Consider the following 26,348-nt stretch of genomic DNA (forward strand, 5'->3'; position numbering starts at 1 on the left):
CAGGGCAGGGATGGGTGGGAGGAGGAAGGGTGCAGGGGAGAAGGGAGACCAGTGGAGTGGAGAGAGTGAGAGAGCCAGGAACACTGCCAGGTGAGAGTGAGAGGGCAGCAGGGTCAGCAGGACCAGCAGGGCCAGCAAGCCCTGGGAAGGCTTCCCCACCTCTCACTTCTTCTCCCAATCAGATTTGGATGGGAGACCATACCATCCACCCCTGCAGAAAGCAGAACCACCAGGCGCCACATTCTAGGCACATCCAGGGGTTACCAGAGAACCCAACTGTACAGGAGCCATCGGGACACTGGGGTAGATGAGTGCAGTGGAGCTGATGGAACCAAGTTGTTGAAATAAAGACAGTCATTAAGTAATGACACACACAAGCAGCAGATGGCTGGGTACATGTTCCAGGGACTGTCGGGGATGACACAGAAAAAACAGAAAAGAATCACAGGCTCTGAAGCCAGCCTGTCTGGGTTCAAATCCACACTCCACCATTTAGCAGCTGGGGGACCATGAACAAGTCACTTGCCCTCTCTGGGACTCATTTAATTAAGTCACATAATTTTAATAAGGTGATATATACAAAGCCGGATGCTAGGCTCACAGTACAGCTTGAGACAATGGTAGCTGGTGAGCACTGTCTTGCTGCTGCGTTATGATTCAAACCAACATGTGCAGCATCGTGGTGCAGACAAGAGCTGGAGGCGTCAAACCCGGAGGGGTCTGACAGGAGGACTCACATGCTCCTGAGGATGCAGGAGGATGAGGAATGTCAGGGCACAGGCCCTCTTGCAAGGCACGAAAGTGTCCATGCATACCAAAAGAAAAAAAATCCACTCCATCAGGAGAGGAAAGTCCTGGGTCCATGTGTGAATCCTCCCCTTCCCAGACTGTGCGACCCTGAGCAAGGTGCAAGCCACCTCCTCCGTGAAGGGGTGTGATCAGCTTACAATCCACAAGCCCACTGTTCCTGTGCCCGCCCTCTGTAGGTGGCTGAGGGAAAAATAGTCCAGGAAGATACCTACCATTTCCAAAGTCTTTACCCTGGAGCAACACGGTTTTTTTTTTTTTTTTTTTGGAGACAGGATCTTGGTCTGTCACCGAGGCTGGAGTGCAGTGATGCGATCTCGGCTCACTGCAGCCTCAAACTCCTGGGCTCAAGCAATCCTCCCACCTCAGCCTCCCGAGCAGTCAGGATTACAGGTGCACCATCAGACCCAGTAATTTTTCCCCCCAAGACAGAGTCTTGCTGTGTCATCCAGACCGGAGTGTAGTGGCGCAATCTCGGCTCACTGCAACCTCTGCCTCCCGGGTTCAAGTGATTCTCTTGCCTCAGCCTCCCGAGTAGCTGAGATTAACAGGCGTCTGCCAACGCACCCGGCTAGACCCAGGTAATTTTTAAAATTTTTGTAGAGATGGGGTTTTGCTATGTTGCCTAGGCTGGTCTCAAACTCCCAGCCTCAAGTAATACCACCTCAGCCTCCCAAAGTGCTGGGATTACAGAAGTGAGCCACTGTACCCCACCGACATTTCTTTTTCATAAAAAAAAAATCCTCCACCCTAATAGCCTGCACATTTCCTAAAAACATGTTCCCGAGGGCAAGATGCCTTTTCTGAACCTGGGCACCAGGTCAAAGCCCTGGCTTAGCCTCTACTCAGTGTTCGTCCGGGCCCTGCTGGCAGAGAAGAACCCTCCCCTCCATGAACACTGTCTCAAGCAGGCCCCAGGAGGGGTGTGGTCAGGGCTGGGCAAGAAGCCCACCAACCCCAATTCCGCACTCGGCTTGTGCATCCATTGCTGGCCCCAAATTCAAAAAGGCAGCCATTATTTATCTTCAGGTTTAAAATATTTGCAGTGCAGGCAGCGGGGTAACATTTAAAACTCAGCCTAAAGCGTCCCCTCGGCAGCAGAGCTCTAGGCAAATATTTTAACACATAATTTGCTGTCCAAGTTCGGCTTCTTAAATAAGGAAGCAACTTCCCGACGGCTGTCTGGGGAGCCCCGGTGTCCCTGTCAGTGCCCGTGGCTCTGTGGATGGAATTTCAAGCCAAGGTCTGTCAGAGGCATTGAAACTGACCTCAGCTGCATCGCACAAGCCTCGCTGGGCTGCTCCGTCTGGCCATGAGGGACTGGATACAGGACAACCCTCTGCAGAGTCCCACGGAAATGACTAGAAACTTTCAGAGAACGTATCTTCAGTTGTCAGGAAATCTAGAACCTAAAGGACTAGCAGTGTGATGGCAATCGCCTCCTTCAGGCCAGACCTTCCAATTCATTTGTATCTTTCGCCTCGTGATCCCCAGCCCCTGTCAGGGAGACGTTACCACCAGACCTATTTTACAGAGGGCAAAACTGAGGCTCCGATAGCTGAGACAGCCCCCTCAGTCACTCGGATAATGAGTGGAAAGAAGCTCTCAACTCCAGTTCCCCCACCACCACCACACAAATTACAGAAATGAGTGTACAAGCGAATGGGGTGTGGAGTGAGCACACAGAAGCCCACCCAGGGAGGGGTCTCAACTCCTCTAGATGGTCAGCACTGCAAACACACCTGCTGCTTTTTTTTCTTTTTTTTAAGAAGAAAATCCATGGCTCACACCTGTAATCCCAGCACTTTGGGGGGCCGAGGCGGGCAGATAATTTGAGGTCATGAGTTCGAGACCAGCATGGCCAACATGGTGAAACCCTGTCTCTACTAAAAATACAAAAAAAATAAAAAAATTAGTCGGGCGTGGTGGCACATGCCTATAATCCCAGCCACTCGGGGGGCTGAGGCAGGAGAATCACTTGAACCTGGGAGGCAGAGATTGCAGTGAGCCAAGATTGCACCACTGCACTCCAGCCTGGGCAACAGAGTAAGACTCTGTCTCAAAAAAAAAAAAAAAAAAAGAAGAAGAAGAAGAAGAAGGAAATCCACCATTCTCTATAAAATTTCTGGATGATTTCTAAATGTTGACTTCAAGTTTTAAGAAACACAGTATGGGCTAAACAATACGCCTTGGAGGGCTGGTCCAGCCTGGGGGCTACCCACTGAGGGTCTCTGCCATGGAGTGTGTCCAGCAAGAGCCCCTCAGAGCCCCTAGAGCACAGGGTCATCTGCTCATTCCTCACCAAAAAGAGCAGTCAGCTAAGCAGTGATGAAAGTGTCTCTTCTTTAGAGATTCAGGAACTGAGTTCAAGTCCATTTTTGTGCAAGACCTTGGCTGCTTGTACTTCTGAGCCTCAGTTTCCTCACCTAGAAAATGAGGATGGTACTCAAGCTGTGGATGCTCCCTATGGGACCACTTTCCAGGTGACCTCACTCCAGGTCTCTGCCCGCCAGGCCCTGGTCAGCAGTGAGCTCCCTAAATGTTGGAACGATGTCAGACACAAATCCTCCACATCTTCAATCAGTCAACAAACATTTACTGAGCACCTACTATGTGCCAGCCCCTGTTCTAGATGCAAACACATGAAAGGACCATACACAGCTCCATGACCAGGACAGGCTGACATTTGGTCACAAGGACCTTGTTTTTTATGGGTGTTCCATACATGCAGGAATGAATGACTCTACCCTCCCTGCAGGGCTCAGTTGCAACAGAATCCAGGAAGGTAAAGAAAGATGGCAGCTTCCCCAACCTCACAGACACTTGCACTCAGCTCTCAACTACAGTGGGTCAGGAATGAGTGGAAACAAAAGAAGGCAGATGAGAAGGAGGGAAGAGGGGAGGAGGGAAGCAGGGGGGAGAAAAATAAACCACAAATACCCACTGCAAGGAAAAATCAAATCTATTTTTCCAGCAAGTAGTTAACAGTGTCACTCCTCCAAGCCTTAAAATCTTAATAAAACTGATCTCGCCGCGTGCAGTAATGAAGAACGGTCAGACAAAGCCACCCTGGAACCATGAAAATTGTGCACTGTTACCTCCTCGTGACCTCCTGAGGCAGTGACCACTCTGCCCTCGCCTTGCTGTCATGTTTTGTCTCTGGGAAGGGGGAGATGGGGGAGCAGGGCCGGCGGTGGGCAGGGGAGGGAGGATGGTCAGGCAGCGTGGGGAGCTCGATAAATCCAGCTAATTTGTGGCCAGTGCCAGTGCCTGACACTCCTAATTGCTCTCAGTCCTGGAGCAGAACTCAAGGCTAGGATGCTGGGGCACAAATCACCCCCCTTGTGGCTACAGAAAAAGGATCCCAGTTAGGGGAAGAAAAGCAGGGAGAGGAGGGATCTGCACCCCTAAAACCAGAACCAGTGGTCAGGCTAATGGAGTTTGGCTCAGAGCCAAGGACAAACAGAGGCGGTGTGAATGGAGAGCCCAGAACCCAGGGGCCATGCATCATCACTGTGCATTCCAGGCAAGGTGTGCCCTCTCTGGGCCTCAGCTGCCCTATCTGTAAATTAAGGCATGGACCACAGAGAAGCAATTTTAAAAACCATGCACCTTAGCAGCTCAACACCGTGCCAGGGGCAGGCCTGAGGGCAGAACTCTAAGACAACACCTCCACACTCAGGGAGCCCCACTGCCGCCTGCCTTCCATGCTAGGGTCCCGCAGCAGCACTTTGCAGAAAGAGCCTCACTGTCAAAATAGAAAGTGTGCAAAAGTTGACCCGCCCAACTCCTCCTCACCGTTCAGGTCTCAGCTCAGTGAATCTGCACCCCCACAGGGGCAGGCCTCCCCTGTGAGCTCTGGGAGCTCGCTGGGCACCTCTCCTTCCCCACTTATCATAGCAGTCCTCATGATTTTATTTGCTGGATGTGTGAAGGTCTCCTGGGCATGCAAGCACCAGGCAGGCAAGTCCGCATCAGTTTTGTTCTCTCTGCTTCCCCCTTCTCCACCTCTCAGCACCCAGCATAGGGCCTGGTACACAGCAGGTGATTAATAAGGATGTGTTGAAGAAGCTGTCTGGACGGGCCCTTCCCACTCTGACATTTAAAGATCCAGCCACAGGTCTGTATTTCCAGGGAGGGATGGGACAACAAGAATGAAGCCCGAAGCAGGCCCCCGGTCCTGCCTGCTGCCTCGGGACACAGGGGGCTCAAGGGACTCCCCAGACCCGGCTCTAGGGCCTCTATTGTAACCCAAAAGCCAGCAGCTCCCTTCCCACCAATGATCCTCCTACCAACGAGCCTCCAGGTGGGCCTGGAGGGCCAGGGGAGCCCCCTCTCCCTCCAGCCGCAGTGCAGAGGCTCCACAAAAAGCCTTTAAAAATTAACCAGTTGCCAGGCACGGAGACAGCCTGGTGCGCAGCCACTTTCCAGGGAATACGGAAGTGGCACCTGGAGAAAAGGGAGCAGGCATCGTGGAGTGGCTTTCCCGTGCTGTCCCACCCCAGGAGGAGCACACTCAGATTCCAAGGAGCCGCTCCCAGTAAACCCCCATCTAGGCACCCACTCCCTGGAGGAGGGCGGCAGCCTCAGCCCACCTCCAAGGATCCATGCAAGCAGCTGGCTCCTCCAAGAGACCCCAGGGGTCTCCCCACCGCTTAACCTCATCCACTCGCTCAGGTCTGCCGGCTTTCTGCCGACTTCCCGTCAGTCCCCAAGAGGGTGTTTGGAGCCCCACAAGTGGGCTGTAAGACATTCTCGGGTGTCTCCAGAAACCTGGATTCTGGAAGCAGGGCACAGAACAAAGCCAATGGCCTGGGCAGCATGACACGTCTGCCACAGAGGTCCGAGAAGCCTCAGCACACACACAGCCAGGCAGGGTGTCCCCACGCTCAGCACACATGTGGCCAGGCAGGGTGTCCCCAAGCCGAGCACACACATGGCCAGGCAGGGTGTCCCCAGGCCGAGCACACACGTGGCCAGGCGGGGTGTCCCCAGGCCGAGCACACACGTGGCCAGGTGGGGTGTCCCCAGGCCCAGCACACACGAGGCCAGGCGGGGTGTCCCCACGCTCAGCACACATGTGGCCCGCCGGGGTGTCCCCAGCTTGGGGTCGGGTGTCCCCAGCTCGGGGTCGGGATTTTGATGAGGACTGCACTCAGACCCCCCAGTCGATGACAGCAAGGCCTGTTTGGTAGCCTAGGACCCCTGGATTCACATTCCTAGGCAAAGAGATGCAGAGACATGGGGGGATTAGCCACAGGCCAAAGGTCAAGTGAACCGCACCAAGGAAACTTCCAGACCCACCCCAGGGACCTGGCTGCCTCTGCCTGATGGCCAATATCAGTGTGATCTATATGCACACGCACACCCCACACCCCACTCACCACCCCCAGGCTCCTCCTCAAACCGTCGGTTAACTCGGATTTCAAACTGCTGGCGATGTTCTTTAGTCAACATGAAGCAGAAACCTTTTATTAAACGCTGCTAATTTTTTATTGATCACACTGTGAATCATTTCATTTTCCATGACCGCAAATGTCTCCTATCAGAGCTCCACGATCAGGCTTCTTTCTTCATTCTCGAGTAACTTGTCACTTTTAATCAGTTTTCAGTTTCGGTCTGGCTCAAAAATTAGAAGGCGGGCTCTTTGTATCATTATTGCTTTTGTTTAAAAAAAAAAAAAAGTTTCCATGCAGGAAAGGTTATTATACTCAGAATAAATATACATGAATCAAATTCAAATGAAATTCCTCCCTGGCTCTAACCAATTTTACCATTAGCTTTTATAATTTTTTTAGGTTTATTTTCACGGAAAGACTGTTCATAATTATTGCTCATGCTCTCCCAAAACACTTATGTTACTAAAGTGTGAAATGTCTTCTAACACAAAGACAGATCTCTGGGAAGTAATTACAGAAATGCATTCAGGGGCAATAATTCTATATTAGCTGTCAGCAGCAGACATCCTCTGAAAGGCACTTGTTATGAAGGAATTATTTGTGCTACTATTGAAGGCATGGCAGGCAAGCCCAAACTGAAAGACTGCATCCGATCAGAAACATGGGCTCCCTCATCAAGGGTCAAATTAAGTTTAAATCATTACCTTGAAGCCCAGCAAACTCGTACCTGACTGTCTATTGTGAAGACGTTTTTGAGGCGCACTCGAGCGCGACGTGGTCTTCCCGTTCGCAGCGTGGTGCAATTACCCTTAGTCTCAAAAGGATTCTGCCAGGAGCTTGTCACAATAGGGAGAGAGGAGGTGGCAGGATGTCTATTAAATGCTAACTTGTGTCACCAAACAGAATTTTCAAGAATTATAAATTGCCGAGATGCCTTGCCGCTGACCCCCTCGTGTTAAGAAGAGCCCAGAATATTATCGGGAAAGTGCAAGAATTTGCATCAAAGGAAGGAAAGGACTCTCTATGGGGAGCCCACGGGGATGGAGCTGAGGGGACTGAGACCCAATGAACTATCCCCTCACCCCACAGAAGGTCCAACTGGGATCTGCGCCGCAACACCAGCTTCCTCGGGGCAGAGAAATACCCTAAAATGAGGACAGGTGCAGGGGGATCTGAGGAAGTATGTAATTTCATCTGAACTTTGTCCCTAACTATTGGCATGACCTCAGGCCAGTCACTTCCTCTCCCCGAGCCTCAGTTTCCCCACCTGTAACAACATCCTACATCAACTCTGTGTGGAGGGCATTCTGTGAGTGGAATGCAATGTTGGCCCCTGCTGTTCCAGTCTCTGTTTTCCCACCTATAAAAGGGCAGGAGTAATTTCCAGCACCGTTAAAGGAATCACCTGGCCACTGGGTGCAGGAAGAAAGCGTGGGATAAACAGCAGAGCATCTTCCTGGGCTTAGCAGGTCTCACAGATGTCTCAGGAGATCTGCTTGGACTCATCGAGCCTCAGTTTCCCCACCTCAAAAGAGGACAAGCTAAAGGTCATGGCCTGGGGTTGCCCTTATCAATCACAGTGAAGCACAAACCCAGGCTTCTTTCATCTGCTCACCTACTGCTATTTCCAAAAAGACAGGGTACTTTCTCTTTTTTTTGAGACAGAATCTTGCTCTGTCACCCTGGCTGGAGAGCAGTGGCACAATCTCAGCTCACTGCAACCTCCGCCTCCCGGGTTCAAGAGGTTCTCCCGCCTCAGCCTCCTGAGTGGCTGGGACTACAGGCACCTACCACCACACCCAGCTAATTTTTGCATTTTTAATAGAAATGGAGTTTCGCCATGCTGGCCAGGCAGGTCTCGAACTCCTGACCTCAGGTGAACCACCCACTTCGGCCTCCCAAAGTGCTGGGAGGCCCAGCCAAGACTGCGCTTTCTAAGACAGCTCAGGGCAAGAAGCAAAAGAACTACTTCCTCCTAACAGCTGGAGCCCATCTACCCCGAGCAGCATCCCACGGTGCCCAGCAGTGCTCAGCAGTTGTGGCACCCCTAGCCCTAGCATCCTGACCTTTCCCCTGACCTCCGAGCTCGGCCCATGACCCAAGTGGGGACACTAAGACACAATCCAGAGATATGCTAGAACCACCGGGAAATAAGGTACTTAAAGTGGGGAGAGCAGAGCAGGCAGACAGAGATCGGGGAAAAGAGTTTGAGCCATGCCCTTCGACTCAGTCACTGCCCACAGAGGCATATATCCTAGAAAACTCCTGTTTGTGAAAGTCCGCCGTGAGAGTATCTGCTGCAGAATGATTTGTAATAGCCAAAAAAAATTAGCATCTACATCTCCATGAACAGCAGATCGATAGATAGATTGTGGTACATTTACAGAGTGGACACCATGCAGCAATTAAAATTAATGAAACAGCTACATGTATCAACACGGATTAATCTTCTAAACATAATGTTGAGAGAGGAAAAAAAAGCAAGTTGCTAAAGATAAACTATATATATGGTAAAATATGGTATCTATATTGTTTTAAAATATGTATATCAGTAGTATTTAAATATCATTTATATGTATTTCCAGAAACAAGACATACAGGGAAATGATGAATTGATATCATTTATAATTAAATATCACATATCTCCAGAAGCAAGGCATACAGGGAAATGATGAATGCCAAGCCCTAACGGGGCAGGAAGAGTAGGGCACTTTGGCACTCAGCTGGGTGAACGATTCCTTAAGCTGAAAGGTATATCCTGGACGGTCGTTATTCTCTTTTGTTTACCTGAGATATTTCATTAAAAAAAAAAAAAAACCACCATTGCTGAGCCACTGAAAATTTTTAGATGATAAAAGTTTTTAAAAGAACAGAATAAATTGGAGAACCACAGGGAAGCACAGAATTTTAGATGGAGAAGGCACTGAAGAAAAGAGCCAATCCAATCCAGCACTTTCTCAGAATCTGTGATGCAAGACATTGTTCCCAGGGCACAAGGCAACTTAGTGGCAGAACCAGGGCTAGTGCCCAGCCCTGTGCTCCTTCCCTCCCTCCAGTGTGGAGGAGCCTAGCCCTGGTTAGGGGATGAGCTTGAATAAATGGTACTGAGGTGCACAGTGGCTGTCGCTTGTAGTCTCAGCTACTTGGGAGGCTGAGGCAGGAGGATCACTTTAGCCCAGGAATCCAAGGCCAGCCTGGGCAATAAGTGAGACCTTGTCTCTATAAATAAATAAACGAATAGGACCTAAGTATATTGTTCTCTCAGAGCAGGAAGTTCTATCTGTTCACTGTGGAATCCGAAGCACCTAGAACAGTGCCTGGCACGTAGTAGGTGCACAATAACCCTGTGTTGAATGGATGAATGAAGGTAGACTGAGGTGATTAAAGTCATGCATATCATTCTATAAAGCAGACCTTCTTGGACAAGCCCCGTTGCTGGACAACACCAAGTTAGTCATTTTTCAGTAAATGCAGATTTTCCACCTCTGAGTTTAAAAAGAAAATCACTTCTCACCAATTTTCTGACCCTCCTGTGGGTAGGCTGAGATTATGAGTCATGGCTGAGGCTGGAAAACCACCTTCAGGGAGATGAGAATGGAAAACGGCCTAATTCAAGGAGGAGCCAGGTACTGCCTAAAATGCGTCTTGGCCCCCTTCCAGGAGTGCACATCGAACGGAAAAAATTACTCCAACTCTCTCCGTAGGAGAGCATCTGCCGGCTGGCTGACCAAAGTAGCTGGTTGCTAAGAAATCACACCGGGTGACGTCACCTGATCACTTACTACAGGCAAGACATGGCCAGGGTCAGAGTTCAAAACAGTTTCTGGAAATCTTTCCAGCGAAGCCCCTTTCCCGTGCAGGGATGGGAGGATGGGAAAGTATCTTGATGGGTACCCACCGTGACCCCCTGCCCTATGACAGAGGTACTATTACAGATGGGGAAACTGAAGCCCCGAGGGGGAAGGTCACTGCTAGAGGGTGGTAGAAGAGGGGGGTTCCAACCTCTAAGGGACCAGTGCTTCTTCTGAGCATGCAGGTGCTTCCCGGGATACCAGGTTCTGAGCCCCTCTGTGTGCACCCCTCTCATGCAGAAAGAGGTCAACAGAGAAGTCCAGCGCATGGTAAAGACCAGCGTGACCACAGGCTGCAGCTTTTCCACATGGACAATGCGGTTTCTATAGAGTCCAGGGGCTACGGTCCCATCTCCACGGCATTAAACAAAGAGACGAGGAAGGCGGCGAAACAGCGTAGGAGAGTAACCTCCTCTCAAGCCGAGGCACCACCCCACAGGGGTATCTAGCAGCACCAAGTCTCACCAAAGACAGAAGCCCCAGAAGTGAGGTCTCCTGGGAGCCCTGGGCTATGCCGGGAGCAGCAGTGGGTGCAAGAAGGACCCAGCCCACCCCCACAAGAAACGCCCACGCCGGGGAATCTGCCCACACTTGCAACAAGCATCCCAGGTCCTGACCTTGACACGGATGCAGGGCTTGCATTCGGCCAGCCTGTGGTCTCACCCGGCTTTCTCCCCAGAACTGCTTCTGTGTTTCTGAGTATCTTTCTTTCCCAGAAAAAAACGATGCTTTACTGTTATTTCTGATTACAAAGATAACTGCGACTGATGTCAAAGATACAAGCCATACAGAAAAGTATAAAGAAAAATAGTAAAAATCACCTGAAATCTCACCACCAGAGCTTGGGGCTGTGACCACTTTGATGAGCGCGATCCCGCACATCCTCTCCTGCACTTACGGACACGCGCAGCAATCGCCGTGTGCGAATGGGATCCTGCACCACACGCTGATTTGTAACCTTTCTACACTTTGTTCCACTCGCCCCTGGGCCATGGTCATCTCTTCCAGGGATCGTTTTGAGAGTCTGCCTTTAAAGTTTCGTCTGGAGGGAAATCACACGGGTCCACAACTCCTAGTTAAATGTGAACAGGCCCCAGTAGTGAATTGGGAGGGGTGGGGGTGGGGTTTCTGTCTTAGAAAAGGTTTCCTCGCTTTGCAAATGGGTTCACCCTGGGAGTCTTTGCATTAAGGAGATTCTCCCTCCCGCGAATGCATGTGTCTCTGGAGGTGCAATTCAGGGGGCCACCTGCGTCAGCATTGCTACCATCCACTCTCTCCACATCCAAGTCCATCCGTGCAGATGGAAAGGGCCATGTGGTGGAGAGTCCGGGCTGACCTTGAAGGGAAGGCTGCCATCAGCCCATAACATTGCCGAACAGCCCATCTCTGGCTGTCACTCACACCTGTGCAGGCAAGTGCAAGCTCACCTATCATGCTGCTGCTCGGGGTGAGTCACATCAGGGCTGCTTCCTTGCACCCAGTGATCTGGGGGAAAGTTTAGGAAATTCCTACTCTGGGAATTCTCAGTTGGCGGCTTCCTCTCCTCTTTCTCCTCCACCAATACCCCTTCCTAGGCACAAAATTGTGAGGCTTCCTGGGTTTTGTCACTAACATTTAAGTATACGGCTCCAAGTCATCACCCTCCAGGGGCCAAGTTAGGGGGTTCCAAGAAGTCCCTGCATTCTTCTGTCCTGGGGGATCCCAGGTGGGGGAAGTGGGCTGGGTGTTTCTGGGAAGCGGACTCCTCTGGGAGGTACCTTCCTCTCTTTCTGCCAACTGCCAGCACTGAGTCACAGAAGATGTGTCAGCCAGACACAGGGAGGAGGGCCGGAGCCCCCAGGGCCAGCCAGACGCTCCTTTCCAGAAGAGAGGCGCAGGGGCATTTAAGGCCATCTGTGCACTCACAAAACACTCATGGAGACCCTGCAACGTGCCAAGGACTGTCCCAAAGCAAAACCGGGAATGAGGTGGACAGATCCTCTCGGGGAGTTTACCCTCTAGTGGGGAAAAAGAAGATGCATAAATAGAGAAATAAAATCATTGCTGTGAGTGATCAGCACATCCAAGGAAATTAAAAAATTGACGTGACAGGGGCTGGAAGAGGCTAGCTCCAGCCAGAGTGGTGAGGGAGGGAGAGCCTCACTGAGGAAGCAGCGTGAGCCAAGCTGCAGGGGACCAGACAGTGATGGGGAGCAGTGAGCACAAAGGAACCTGAGGCATGGAGCATCATGCACTCCAAGAACCAAGTGGAGGCCAGTGTGTCTACAGCACAGAGCTGAGAGACAGAGGCCTGACAGCGACGAAAGGCCCGAGGAGGGCCCAGGACACGCCATCAAATCCTGAAATCAGAAGGTGCTGGGAGAGCCCCTCAAGCAGCCCAGAGTCAGTGCACACAACTCCATTCAAGGCACACGTGGGAACTCCAGACTGAAGATAGACTGCAGGTGCTCATGTCACATACAAGACTGTTTGACGCCTCCGTACTTTAAAATAACTCAGCTTGGTCAAATCTTTTATTTTTGCTGTTGTTGTATGAGACAGGGTGTCACTCTGCTACCCAGGCTGGAGTGCAGTGGTGCTATCACAGCTCACTGCAGCCTCCAACTCCTGGGCTCAAGTGATCCTGCCACCTCAGCCTCCCAAGCACCACCACACCTGGCTAGTTTTTTTAAAAATCTGTTGTAGAGATGAAGTCTTACTATGTTGCCCAAGCTGGTCTCCAACTCCTGGCCATAAGCAGTCCTCCCACCTTGTAATCCTAGCACTTTGGGAGGCAGAGATGGGAGCCCACATGAGCCACCGTGCCCAGCCTAAATTGGTCAAATCTTATTGGGAAACATTTCTAACATGAGAGTTCTGAGTTAGCAAGATGTACCCAGCTCCATGCAAAGTGCCTTGGCCTGGGCACCGGCTGCAAGGTCAGACCTGGGTTCGAATCCCATCGTGACCTCAGCCAGAACTAGTCTTCTGATTTATTAAAGAGTAAATGATCTTCAAACCCATGCTGGGCTTCTGAGTGTCAGGAGAGGAAGTAGCAGTACCACCCATGCATGGGCTCTGCTTCCCAAAATAATGATGGGATCAGCCTTGCCAACTCAGCAACTATGACAGAGAGTGGGGCTTGGGGTTGTCTCCCCCAGAGGTGCACTGGAGCCACAGTCTGTTTTTCTTCCTTCCAAGGCTCAGGTTCAGTGGTTCAGAACTCAAACTCCCACCCAGGCAGGACAGTGAAGAGGCCCCCACAGCCCAGAGAGGGCAAGATCTTGGCCAAAACCCCACAGCAAGGAGGGAGCAAATGCAGAGCAGCAGCTCATCTCAGGACCCCTAGTGCCCACCCCAGGCTCTCCTGGCCCATATCAAAGTGCTCACCCCCAAATCCAGCTCCTGCAGAAGAAAGCAGAATTGTGTGGCCACATTTCCCCCTGCCTGATATTCACTAACTGAGGAATCAAAGTATGCGGGCCACTGTGCCCGTGACGTGGCCCAGGAAGGCATTGCAAACAGGTGGCCTGATGCCTCGCCTGGCTTCCGTGGCCCCCAGGCAAGAGCTGCACACCGGAATTGGGAGAGGGGGTGCACACCAGTGGTCCTCCCCCACCCCACATGGCTTGGGCCTGGGGTCTTCAGCATCCCTTCCTGACGGAGCCCCAGCCACAGAAACCCTTGCATAACTGCCTGGGCATCCACAGCACCAGCCATTTGACACAGTAGGGATCTGGGGGAGCCAGGCTGGTCCCCCTTTCTGACCATAGCAACATCACCAGAGAACTCTAGCCCTGGATATCTCTCCAAGCCTCCTGTCCTTTTCAAAGGGGAGCCCAGGGAGGCCAGGGAGACTGTCTAGGGACCACAGGAGGGTGGCCCATAGAGCGAGCAGGCTTGCTCCAGAGGTCACAGAGCACAGAACAGACCCCACGGGCTGATCAGGAGGAGAAAAAACCTGCACAAGTTCATCGGGACAACTGAGAGCATGGGCTTGACCTTCTACTGGCTGGAGATGCATCCCCGTGTGACCCTAGGTTAATCACTTAACCTCTCTGAACCTCCGTTTCTTCATCTGTAAAATGGGAGGTTGCCGTGGAGCTCATTCAAGGCAACAGAGAGGGTAGCATGAGCCTCACATGTCCTCACCCACTCAACAAGTCAGGACTGCGGGGCTGCTATGTGCCAGGCAATGCCCTGGGCTGGGGACACAGCAGTCAACCGCAGAGACAAAATCCACTAGGCAGCAAGGAATATAATCATCAGAAAATCGACCAGGCACAGTGGCTCACGCCTGTAATCCCAGCACTTTGGGAGGCTGAGGCGGGTGGATCACTTGAGGGCAAGGGTTCAACACCAGTCTGGCCAACATGGCGAAGCCCCGTCTCTACTAAAAATACAAAAATTGGCCAGGTGTGGTGGCATGAGCCTGTAGTCCCAGCTACTTGGGAGACTGAGGCAGAATCACTTGAACCCGGGAGGCAGAGGTTGCAGTGAGCCAAGATCATGCCACTGCACTCCATCCTGGGCAACAGAGCAAGACTCTGTCTCAAAGCAAAATAATAATAATCAGAAAATCTCAGAGGGTGATAAATGCAAGGCAAGTATTGAAACAAAGGTGATAGGAGGCTAGGCGCGGCGGCTCACACCTATAATCCTAGCACTTTGCGAAGCTGAGGTGGGAGGATTGCTTGAGCCCGGGAGTTCAAGACCAGCCTGGGCAACATAGCAAGACCCTGTCTACAGAAAAAAAAAAAAAATTAGCCAGGCGTGGTGATGTGCACCTGTAGTCCCAGCTACTTGGAAGGCTAAAGCAGGAGGACTACTTGATCCCAGGAGTTGGAGGCTGCAGTGAGCTGTGACTGCACCACTGCACTCCAGCCTGGGCAACACAGTAAGACCCTATTTCAAAAAAAAAAAAAAACAATAAAAAACAAAAAAAAAACAATAAAAGGTATTAGGATAGGAACTGTTGAAAAACAAAGAGGCAACTTCAGCTCTGGCTATCAAAAAAGTCCTCTCCAGGGAAACGACATTTGAGCAAACACTTGAATGGCACGAGGAAGCCAGGCATTTGGCTGGGCATGATGGCTCACGCCTGTAATCCCAGCACTTTGGGAGGCCAAGGCGGGCAGATCACCTGAGGTCAGGAGTTCGAGATCAGCCTGGCCAACATGGCAAAACCCCGTCTCTACTAAAAGTACAAAAATTAGCTGGGCATGGTGGAGGGCGCCTGTAATCCCAGCTACTCCAGAGGCTGAGGCAGGAGAATCACTTGAACACGGGAGGAGAAGGCTGCAGAGAGCTGAGATTGCACCACTGCACTCCAGCCTGGGCGACAAGAGCAAGACTCCATCAAAAAAAAAAAAAAAAGCCAGGCATTAAAAGGTGGAGGAAGAATAGTTTGTTTATGCAAAGGCCCCAACCCAAGGCCAGGTCAGGTGGGGTTTCATAAAGAAACGGGGAGAAGTTTGGCTTTAGTAACTCCTCCTCATTGAGCAAGGCAGTGGCGTTGCCCCCACCTAACCTGCCCTCTCTCTACACACTTTTAGTTTTCAAAGCATTCATCATTGCATTTATCAGTTCCCTCCTGCATGCAATCTGGCGTAAGCTCCAAGAGGGCAGGAAACCTCCATCCAGGGTCATTGATTAATCCCCAATGCCTAGCACAGTGCCTGGTCCAGAAGAGATTCTCAATAATGTTTGTTTAATTAAGTAATTATTGGCACTCAGTAAGTGCTCAGTAAATGTGATCATCAGGGCTGCCAATAGGGATCAAGCTGCTTTGGAATGAGATGAGACTCCCATCCCTGGAGGCATCCAAGCAGGACCTACAAGAAGACATGCTAGGGACCCTCAGCCCCAGAAGAGGCTTCCAGGTCCTCTTCCACTCTGAAGGCTGTCAGGTCTGCCCTATACCCAGTGCAAGGGATGGAGGGGCAGCTCAGGCTGCAGCTGCAGGACAGACAGGGACAGACAGCGTCTGAGCAGCCGGAACACATGTGCACCAAGCCGGAGAAGCCGCCTGCATTTCTCAATCACTAGAGATGTATTTGCACCTCAAAGTGCGGCCTCCTGCACTGCTTAATGAGGAAAGCAATCATTATGGGGGGCTTGCGGGCCTGGGGTCGGAAGGAAAGAAAAAACTTTTTTTGCCAACATTGTGTACAGAGTGCCAGGCAGAATGGACTTAAATCCTCCCTCAAAGGGCCCCCTGGGCAGGGCACTTCCTGCAGACAATTGGAACTTGGCCTGTAGGGTTCGACTTCCTTTGTGTTAACTAATTTCTGACTCGGGGTTTTCAGCTATTTATTTCTAGAACAATACACTCACTGCAACAGTCTGCCAGTGCGGCTATCTTCCGCGGTGGCAGCGGCACGCTTTCCCCTGCTTCCCTCCTCAGCAGGAGGGGAGGAAGGTGTGAAAAGCCATCAAAAAGAGGTGGCTGGGAGCAGTCAAGCCCTGTCCCCCCACAAGTGCAAGTCTCATTTTCAGCTCTCTGGAGCCAGAATGCAAGAGAGGACCCCAGGAGGGGTCTCGGAGCCCCCAGGATTTCTGGGCAAGCAAATGACAATGCAGGGGGGAAAAGGGGGCACAGCCCCCAGAAGAAAACCTTCCTCCCTCGGTCATTAACTGAGCCCACCAGAACCCTCCCGCCTCCTCGCCCGCTTTCCCGTTTCTGTAATCTTTTTCTAATCTGCTTGCCGCTTCCTGCTTCCTCCAAACCACCTTAATTGGGAACTCTTTAGTTCACAAGGAAAGTTCCTTTCTGCTCTCTGAGGACACCTATCGAGGGTGAGCCAGGCTCTTCATCATAATTCTTACCAGACATGGCTAATAATGACCCTCTTTCGCTAATGAAAAAAACACACACATGCACACATTGTGGCTGCGGTAATTAAGCCTGTGACGAGTTGAGTTGGAGGGAAATTAGATTTATTTACACGCTGTTCTGTTGCTGATGAAGCACAAGCTATCGGGAAGCTTTCTCATTAACCCTCGTTTAGAGGGTGTGTGCTCTTTTGTGCCTCTACGAACCCTCTGTAAATTGTAGTTGGTTAAAAAATAATAATAATTAGCCATTCTTAGAGTGGAGTTTTCTCCTATAACTCTGTTAATCCTCGAGTTACACTGCCCAGATGCTGATGGTAATAAAATGCCCAAAGGATTTCAGGTCTGAGCTGCAGCCACATCAACACATCAGCCAAGAAGTGTTGCCGGAATGCCTGCCACCCGGAAGACCCTGCGCTAGGGACCCGGTGGATCAAAAGTGGAGTCAGAGATGGCCCTGCCTTGGAGGAGGTCATGAAATCTTCCCACTGGAAAGGAACTGGGTGAGTGGCTGATTGAGGTAGAAAGAATAATGCAGGGGCCAGACTGAAAGCCAGGCTGAGTCCAAGGTTCAGGTAGAAGAAATAGGGAGCCATTGGAGGTTTGTGAGTGAGGGAGGGGAGGCAAATGCAGTGTTTAAGCAAAATTAGATGACAGCCCACAGAGATGACTGGAAGGTTTCAAAGTCAAGGGTTTTCAAAACTGACTTGCTGTTTTGAATCCTGGGGGCAGCCTGCATCAGCCCAGGACGCCTATCACCAGTTACGACAGCCTATGAGGTCTAAGAGGCTGTAAGTGTGTGGCCCACCACTATCTTAATGACAGCTCTCTCTTTGGAGGGACTGTCATTTTATTAAGCACACATACAGACATTAAAATGCTTCCCAATTTCAGAAATGTTAGGCAATGACAAAATACACATCTTAGAATGAAAACAGCACGAACATCAAGTGCTTGGAAAACAGCCTTTTGGAAGGCCAGTCCCCGCCACACTGATACGGAATCGGACCCCTCCCCGGAGTTCCAACACTGGCCAAGACAAAGAGCACCCGGACTGCCATAGATGACTCCGTGGCACCTTTCAGGGGCATCTTCCCACCAAATGCGTGTCTCGAAAGGTCCCTGCCCATCCCTTAAGCTTGGACCCAGGGAAGCTTCAAGTTGGAAGGGACTTAAGAGACCACCTCATCCAGCCCAGCTCTCACCTGCATGGAAAGGAGGAGGTGGCAACCATCACCACCTCCCAGGGCACACGGGCAAGAAGGCAGGGGTCATGGGTGGGCTGAGAACAGGGGGAAGCACCCATGATGAGTTCAGACACTTGTGAGCACCCCTGAGGACAAATCCATTTCGAGATGGGGGTGGGGAAGCCAGCATGCACAGGGAGGGGCAGACATGAACAGGCCTCAGAACCCATGTCCACATGGCTGCATAATTCCTTGTTTTCTTCTAGAGTGTGTGGCACTTTTAAAAGCCAAAGTCCTGCCAAAAGACAGAAACCCCACCTAACTATAGTGAGAAGTCCCATTTTGTGTCACCAACACACAATAGACAACTGGCCCTGTACTCAAGTGTTTTGTTTTTCTTATAAATTACTTGTCATGATGCACAATGACAGTTATTTCTTTTCCATTACGCTGTGCAATGTTGGGACTGAATCCAACACTCCTGTGTCCTCCACACCAAAGACAAAAAAATAGACTTTTAATCAACGCTTATTTATAAATGAGACCAAGAATTTCCATTCTCATTTTTTGCTGTGTTTCCATGTGCTATTGGAGATTCCATAGGTTCATGATGCTCTTCCCAACTCAGCTTAAAACTGGCTATGCTGTGGCACATGTATACATATGTAACTTACTGCACATTGGGCACATGTACCATAAAACCTAAAGTATAATAATAATAATAATAATAATAATTACAATAAAAGAAAAAAAATAAAAAAAAAAAAAAAAAACTGGCTATGCTGACATCTCCTATAGTCTGAACTTCTAGCAAAGGGAACCTTCAGTAATGAGTCATAAAACCACTATCATGTTCCCATGTAGAGAAGATTAGGTGAATAAGGAGACCAGCCCCCTGCTCCTACCAACAGCAAGGCTTGATCAGCCACCTGCTTGAAGTTAAGTTTCCAGGACATGAGGAGCACCTGCATGGTGAGGACTGCAGAATGCTGTTGACCCAGCATTTGAAAATCACCATGGCCCTCTCCCATAGAACTCACCTGTCAGTAACTTCTAAAATTCAATGCATCTCCACAGGCTACTGTAGACACTCAAACCAAGCCAGACATGTGACCACCTGCCTCCAAATCCCCCTTGGGTGGGGTGAGGAGCCCAGCTCAGCAGGAAATACACCCCTGTCATCAATTCTGGTGAAGAAAGGCCTCAAAGACAAACACCCCATGTGCCCTGGACAGCCCCAACAGCAAACTCAGGTTTCCCTGCCATGGCAAGTGCAAGATTAATTTCCCCCAGTGTACTGAAGGGGAAAGAAGGGGAAAGAAAGGATGACGCACAGCTCCTTCTCTCCTTTCCCCTCACGTTAATCCTTCCCCCAGACCCGCCCTCGTCGGCTCCTTCCCTCCACACTGTTGGTCCCCCTGGCTGTGGTCACCCTGGTTCAGGACTGCGGTACCTCCTCCCCAGGTGACTGTAAAACATCCCTGGCATTTCCAGCCTCTAATCAAACTCTGAGTGGATACCTGCTAAGTGGTAGGCACTTCCTGCCTCACCTTCACCTGCCAAAGGTAGAAAATGGTTTACCCAGGAACCTAATCACCAGAAGCTTCCAGATCAGGAATTGTTAGAAAGGAATTTTTTTTTTTTTTTTTTTTTTTTTTTTTTTGAGACAGGGTCTCGCTCTGTCGCCGAGGCTGGAGTGCAGTGGCATGATCTCAGCTCACTACAACCTCCGCCTCCTGGGTTCATGCGATTCTCCTGCCTCAGCCTCTCGAGTAGCTGGGATTACAGGCACCCGTCACCATGCCTGGCTAATCTTTGTATTTTTAGTAGAGACAGGGTTTCGTCATGTTGGCCAGGCTGGTCTGGAACTCCTGGCCTCAAGTGATCCACCCTCCTCAGCCTCCCAAAGTATTGGGATTACAGGGGTGAGCCACTGCGCCTGACCAAAAGAATTTTTAAAATAATCAGCTGGGCATGGACTCACACCTGTAATTCCAGCTACTTGGAGGGCTAAGTAGGGAGAATTGCTTGAGGCCGGAACTTCAAGACCAACCTGGGCCACGTAGTAAGACCCCATCTCTACAAAAATGTTAAAAACTATCCAGGCATGGTGGCATGCACCTGCAGTCCCAGCTACTAGGAAGGCTGAGATGAGGGAATCGCTTGAGCCCAGGAGTTTGAAGCTGCAGCGAGCTATGACGGCACCACTGCACTCCCAGCCTGGGCGACAGAGTGGTCTCCAAAAAATGTGAAATAATCATCACTACAAAAAAAATTACTCCCTCGTGTTCCTTAAAGAATGGCACTCCAAGACTAAATTATAGTGGCAAGGGGTACACACGTGAGTGACAGAACTTTAAAACAAAGCAAGGGAGCGATCACCATAAATGTCAAGCTAGTGATTCTTTCTGGAAGGAGAAAGGGGGATGGGGAACAAGGATAAGCCTTCTGAAGTAGCTTGCAAAGTTCTATTTCTAGACCTGGGAAGTGGTTTCAATGGCGTTCACCTTATAAAAATTCACTAAGTTCTACATTGACTTTGTGGGTTTCTAAATCTGTGTTTCATTTTGCAATAAAACCATATTTTAAAAAAATAATAAAAGGAAAGCTTGCTGGCTGGGCACAGTGGCTGTGGCTCACGCCTGTAATCCCAGCACCTTGGGAGGCCGAGACGGGCAGATCACGAGGCCAGGAGTTCAAGGCCAGCCTGGCCAACACAGTGAAACCCCGTCTCTACTAAAAATACAAAAAATTAGCTGGGCGTGGTGGCACACACCTGTAATTCCAGCTATTCGGGAGGCTGGGGCAGGAGAATCGCTTGAACCTGGGAGGCGGAGGTTGTGGTGAGCCAAGATCGAGCCACTGCACTCCAGCCTGGGTGACAGGGCGAGACTCCACCTCGGAAAAAAAAAAAAAAAAAGGAAAGCTTGCTATCCCCTTGCCTAGGCACAATGCAACCCAAGAGCCAGCGAATGGCTGCAGGGTGACATCTAGCCAGCCCAGGGTCAGCTTACAGATAGGTGCTACAGACCCTAACGGACAACCCTGGCGGGACCACAGCAGCCTCAGGAGCAGCACATACTCATGAAAGTTCTCAGCCAGGAGTGCACTTTGCAGGGCAATGGCTGTTGAAAAGCATGGAGTTGCACTTCTGCAAATCCAGACACACTCTGAACCTTCCTGCTTTTAACCACTGTGCCAACTTAGAGTTAAGATCCCAAAACTCTGGAAATGTTGTGAGTTTGGAATGTGTTGGGTGCCTAACATTCCAAGTGTAAAGTCCTTTTTTGTGTAATTCCACAACCTCCTTCAGACGTCCTAGGAGGTGGCTCTGTCTGCGCAGATGATGCCAGGGTCCCTGCTGCACCTGCCCTTTGGCCCTGGTTCTCTTTAGAGAGATTGCGAGTTGTGGGTGTTCCCCTGGGCTTTAGCTCCAAGGGCCAGGATCACTTTAGACTTGCTTACACTGCAACCCCAGTGTCTAGTGTTTGCTTAGTGAATGGGTGAATGGATGGGTAGATGAATGAGTGGATGGATGGGTGGCGTGGGTAGATGGATGGATTAATGACTGAAGGGACAGATGAGTGGATGAATGGGTGGATGGATTGATGAATGGATGGACGGGTGGGTGGGTGGATGGGTGGGTGGGGTGGGTAGATGGATTAATGAATGGATGGATGGATGGATGAGGGGATGAATGGGTGGATGGGCTGATGAATGGCTGCATGGGTGGGTGCGGTGGGTAGATGGATGGATTAATGAATGGATGGATGGATGGGTGGATGGGTTGATGAATGGATGGATGGGTGGGTGGATGGGTTAGTGGGGTGGGTAGATGGATGGATTAATGAATGGATGGATGGATGAACTAATGAATAAATTTGCCACCCTTTCACAAGAGCTTTCCTCTCCAGCATATCCTCTAGGGGATTAGGAATCATATTTGCCTTACTTGCCACAGACCTATCAGCACCTGAGTCAGGGCTCGGCACACAGTAGGCCTCCAATATATTTTTATAAATGAATGGGTGAAGAAAAACCAACTGTGCTGGGGATAGAGGATACGAAGATGACCAAGACATGGTCCTGCCACCAAGGACCTCACCATTTAGCCAGGAATGGAGAAACACACATCAGACAACGTGATGAGGGCAAGCAGCATAAGATAGGAGCACAGACGGAACTCGAACTGAGCGGAGAATGAAGGAGGGCTTCCCAGAGGAGGGGACCTGGACCTGACTCTTGATTGAAAAGCCAGAAAGTCTCCCCCTGAGACTCAGGACAGCACCCCCAGGCGGTGGTTGGGGTCCCCTCCACCCCACTGACTTCTCCCCGGACCATCTGCTATATCCATTGCTTCCAAGAGTCATCTCCCCAAATTCCCCCTGCCATGCCATCACCACCACCTCCCTCCAACACACACACACACACGCACACATGCATACACGCATGCACATGAACACACATATGCATATACGCACACACGCACACATATATACACATAAGCACATGCACATGTACACACACATACATGCACACTCACACACACACATGCACACACACACCCTCTGAGAAGGCCCTTTGCCTCCCAAACACAGTGTGACCTGAGAGAGGTTCAGCCTAGGTTACTTGCCCTCTCTGCGACCTGGGTCTCCCCAGCAATAAAGGGAGACGATGACAGTGCCTACCTCATAGGACTGCTGGGGGTTAAATGTGAGAAACCATGAAAGGGTCCTGCACAACACTGGCACCATGGCTGCCAATAGCTCCATTCTGACTGCCATTGCTACAACTGAGGAGGCCATACTACAGAGGAAAGCAAACCTGGTCTGTGCCAGCCTGCTCCCGTGCCGTGGCAGGGCCTTCACCCTACACATAGATCCCCAGCAAGCCTGCTCAAATGCAGATTCTGCTTCAGCAGGTCTGGGAAGAAGCCCACGATTGTGGGTTCCTAGAAGCTCCCGGTAAGGAGAACGACGCTGGTCCCAGGACCACGCTCTGAGTAGCAAAGACTCAGCCCAACTGAACTCATTTCCTCACCTGCAAAACAGGAGCCATAAAAACCACCTCCCAGGGCTGTTGTAAAGAGTAAATGCAGCAACGTGCATGCGTGTGGGAGCCCTCCTGCACCCAGATAGGCACAGAGTAGGTGCTGAGAAAATGGCAACTCCTTCTTCCGTTTCCTCCCTCCTCTTCTCCCACTAACCAGCTAATTCTGAATACTATTGACCTCTGCACATACATCCAAGGCACAATAACAGTGTTCAAATAAGGCTTAATAAGGGAATGAATACATGAACGAATCCTTTAAAAAGAGAGAGAGAGAGCCGGGGTCTCATTCTATTGCCCAGGCTGGAATGCAGTGGCACAATCACAGCTCACTGCAGCCTCCAACTCCTGGACTCAAGTGATCCTCCCACCTCAGCCTCCCAACTAGCTAGGACTACAGGAGCATGGCCAGTTAATTTTTTTAAAATAATTGTAGAGAAGATGTCTCACTATGTTGCCCAGGATGGTCTCAAACTCCTGGCCTCAAGTGATCCTCCCGCCTCAGCATCTCAAAGTGCTGGGATTATAGGCATGAGCCATTACACCCAGCCCAAATCCATATTTAAAAGCTGCTCAGCAAAGGCGTTGAGGCCCAGCAGGCTGAGCTCCGTGCCCAGACACCTAGAGGAGCATTATGTTCAGAACTGCCAGCCCTTTCGGAAAAGGCCTGTGAATCTCAATCCCCACACCAGGTTATATTAGTCATGGTGCACGTCTCCCAGCGCCCCAGAAGGAAGTGGGCCTCCGCTGAGGGCCTAAGCTCAGGCAGTATCCACCTTTCCCCATGTCTTCCCTCCATCTCTGGCTACAGGAGCCCATGATGCCCAGACAGAATGCCCCACACAGAAGCCTGTGGCCAGCCCTTCGCAGGGCACAAAGACCCCGAGTGAGCTTCCCAACCTCTCTGTGAGGCTGGTGAGCCAGGAATGACCATGTCTGTGTCTAGACAAGAGGACTTATGTTCATGGGGTCAAGCAATTTGATGAGGTCAGGCCAGGAAGAAGAAAAGATAGGCACCCCGCACCTCATTCTAGAACAATTTCCCCAACATAAGAAGGCCTGAGACTTACTTTACAAGTGCAGAGGGGAGGACTGGAGGGCTGGCAGCTGTCACTCAGGAGGTGCAAGGACACTCCAGACTCTCCCAGTACCTTCCACTCTCCGGAACGGCCTAGGTGGGCCCTTTGACTCTTACCTTCAACACCCCATCTGAAGGTGGGCCCAGGCAACCAGCCCAACACTTGGTCTTGGAATATCTTATTCTAATAATTGAGGGGGAAATGAGCCAAGTAAAAAGCCCACAACCTCCACATCACTGAAATGAAAATGTTTAATCTCATCAGTTCTTTTCACGTCCCTTTCATGATCATAGCTCACTGCAGCCTCGGACTCCTGGACTCAAGCGATCCTCCCACCTCAGCCTCCTGAGTAGCTGGGATTACAGGCACACACCACCATGCCTGGCTAATTTCTGTATTTTTAGTAGAGATGGGCCTTGCTATGTCACCCAGGCTAGTCTCAAACTCCTGGCCTCAAGAGAGCCTCCCTCCTCAGCCTCCCAAAGCACTGGGATTACAAGCGTGAGTCACTGTGCCCAGCATCCCTTTCTTCTTCAGGTTTAACTCACAAATCTTAAGCAAACTGGGTGACAGCAAGCATTTTTGTTGTTGTTGTTCTTTGTACTCTGGGTTTTTGTTTGTTTTTTTTTTTTTTTTTTGAGGCAGGGTCTCACTCTGTTGCCCAGGCTGGAGTGCAGTGGAACAATCATGGCTCACTGCAGCCTCTACCTCCCAGGCTCACACAATCCACCTACCTCAGCCTCCTGAGTAGATGGGACTACAGGTACATGCCACCTCACCTGGCTAATTTTTGCATTTTTTCTAGACATGGGGTTTTGCCTTGCTGGACAGCAAGGTTTTACATAAATGAGCACACAAATCAAGGTATGGGACATTCCCTGCACCCCAGTAGGTTCCCACATGTCCCTCTGAAGGCAGTCACTTCTTCGCCTCTATCACAGACATCCACTTTGCCCACTCCCCAGTGTCACAGGAACAGACATGTGCACCCCACTTCTCTGCTGCCTCTGCTTCCTTTGCTCAACATGTCTACACGAGTCACCCACACTTGGGGGTGGCAACTGGTTGTTCGTCCTTATTGCTGCGTTCATGACGTCCTGTTAATTTTTGTTTTCCAAAGGGTCAGTTTCCATCCAATCCTTTTCCCCCATCCATGTCACCATGAACAAACAGAAGCCCACAGATCAGATCAGCCCATTCCTTCCTTCCCACCATTTGCTGGGTGGCTCGTTTAAGGTTTAAAGCATTTCCATCACCACGTCTGGCAACCAGACACCACTCAGCAGAGCGCTCCCTCTCCCTTCCGACAGCCCCTTGTGCAGAAAGTCTCATGGCTGAAGCAGCCTGCTGGCCCCAGGGACAGGAGGAGACAGGAAAGGGGCTGTGTCTGTGAGTCACCCACTCCCACAGCCAAACTGCAAGAGGAAGGAGGTCGACGTACTTTTCTCAGGCCAAAAGGAGGATGTGTGTGGGGAAGATGGATGTTGACAAGAGCCCCCAACCCCACAGAGGACCCCTCGCTCCCATGCCCTGCTGCGGGGAACGTGAGAGCCACTCCCAAACACGCAGCCTCTCACCACCAGTCCCCTCCATCTGGGCCAGCATAAGAGAAGACCATGCTGCACTGGGTCCCACTCACTCCACCATTCCTGAACAAATTAAAGCAACCCTGTGTCCATCAACAGAGGAAGGGATAAACAAAAAGTGGGCTAGACACACAATAGACTATGATTCAGCCTTAAAAAAGAAGGCGGGCTGGGACTGAGCTCATGAGGTCCTGCAGAGTGGAGACTTAAATCCAAGGTCAGGGCAAGACATCTGGAGTTCATTGCCAGGACTGTGATGTTACAGAAAAGGACCGTGAAAGTTGTGTGCGGGACCCAACACAGAATCGTGGCCACGAATGGGCTCACTGAGGAATTCAACACCAGCGGTGCCATGAGAAGCCATGCCACCAGCAACAGTGGGAAAGCTACGGAACCTGCCAGCAGATCTACAGTGTGGAGATGGCTCCAAAGATCAACCTCTTGGTGGAAAAGAACTGGCTGGATCGGCGGGGCTGCTGAGCCTGTGGATAGGACGCCCACCTCTTTTTTCTGTTCTTTTTTTTCTTTTTTGAGATGGAGTCTTACTCTGTCCGCCAGGCTGGAGTGTAATGGCACG

The 26,348-nt window shown here is 50.8% G+C and overlaps 1 protein-coding gene across 12 annotated transcripts in view; it reads right to left on the minus strand.

The window, feature by feature from the left end:
- ZNF423 (zinc finger protein 423) overlaps positions 1-26,348 on the minus strand; it is a 371,381-nt gene that overhangs the window by 250,661 nt on the left and 94,372 nt on the right. The window lies entirely within an intron of this gene.

The sequence above is a fragment of the Pongo abelii genome, chromosome 18, assembly GCF_028885655.2.
Source record: "Pongo abelii isolate AG06213 chromosome 18, NHGRI_mPonAbe1-v2.0_pri, whole genome shotgun sequence".
In the NCBI taxonomy this organism is placed as follows: Eukaryota; Metazoa; Chordata; class Mammalia; order Primates; family Hominidae; genus Pongo; species Pongo abelii.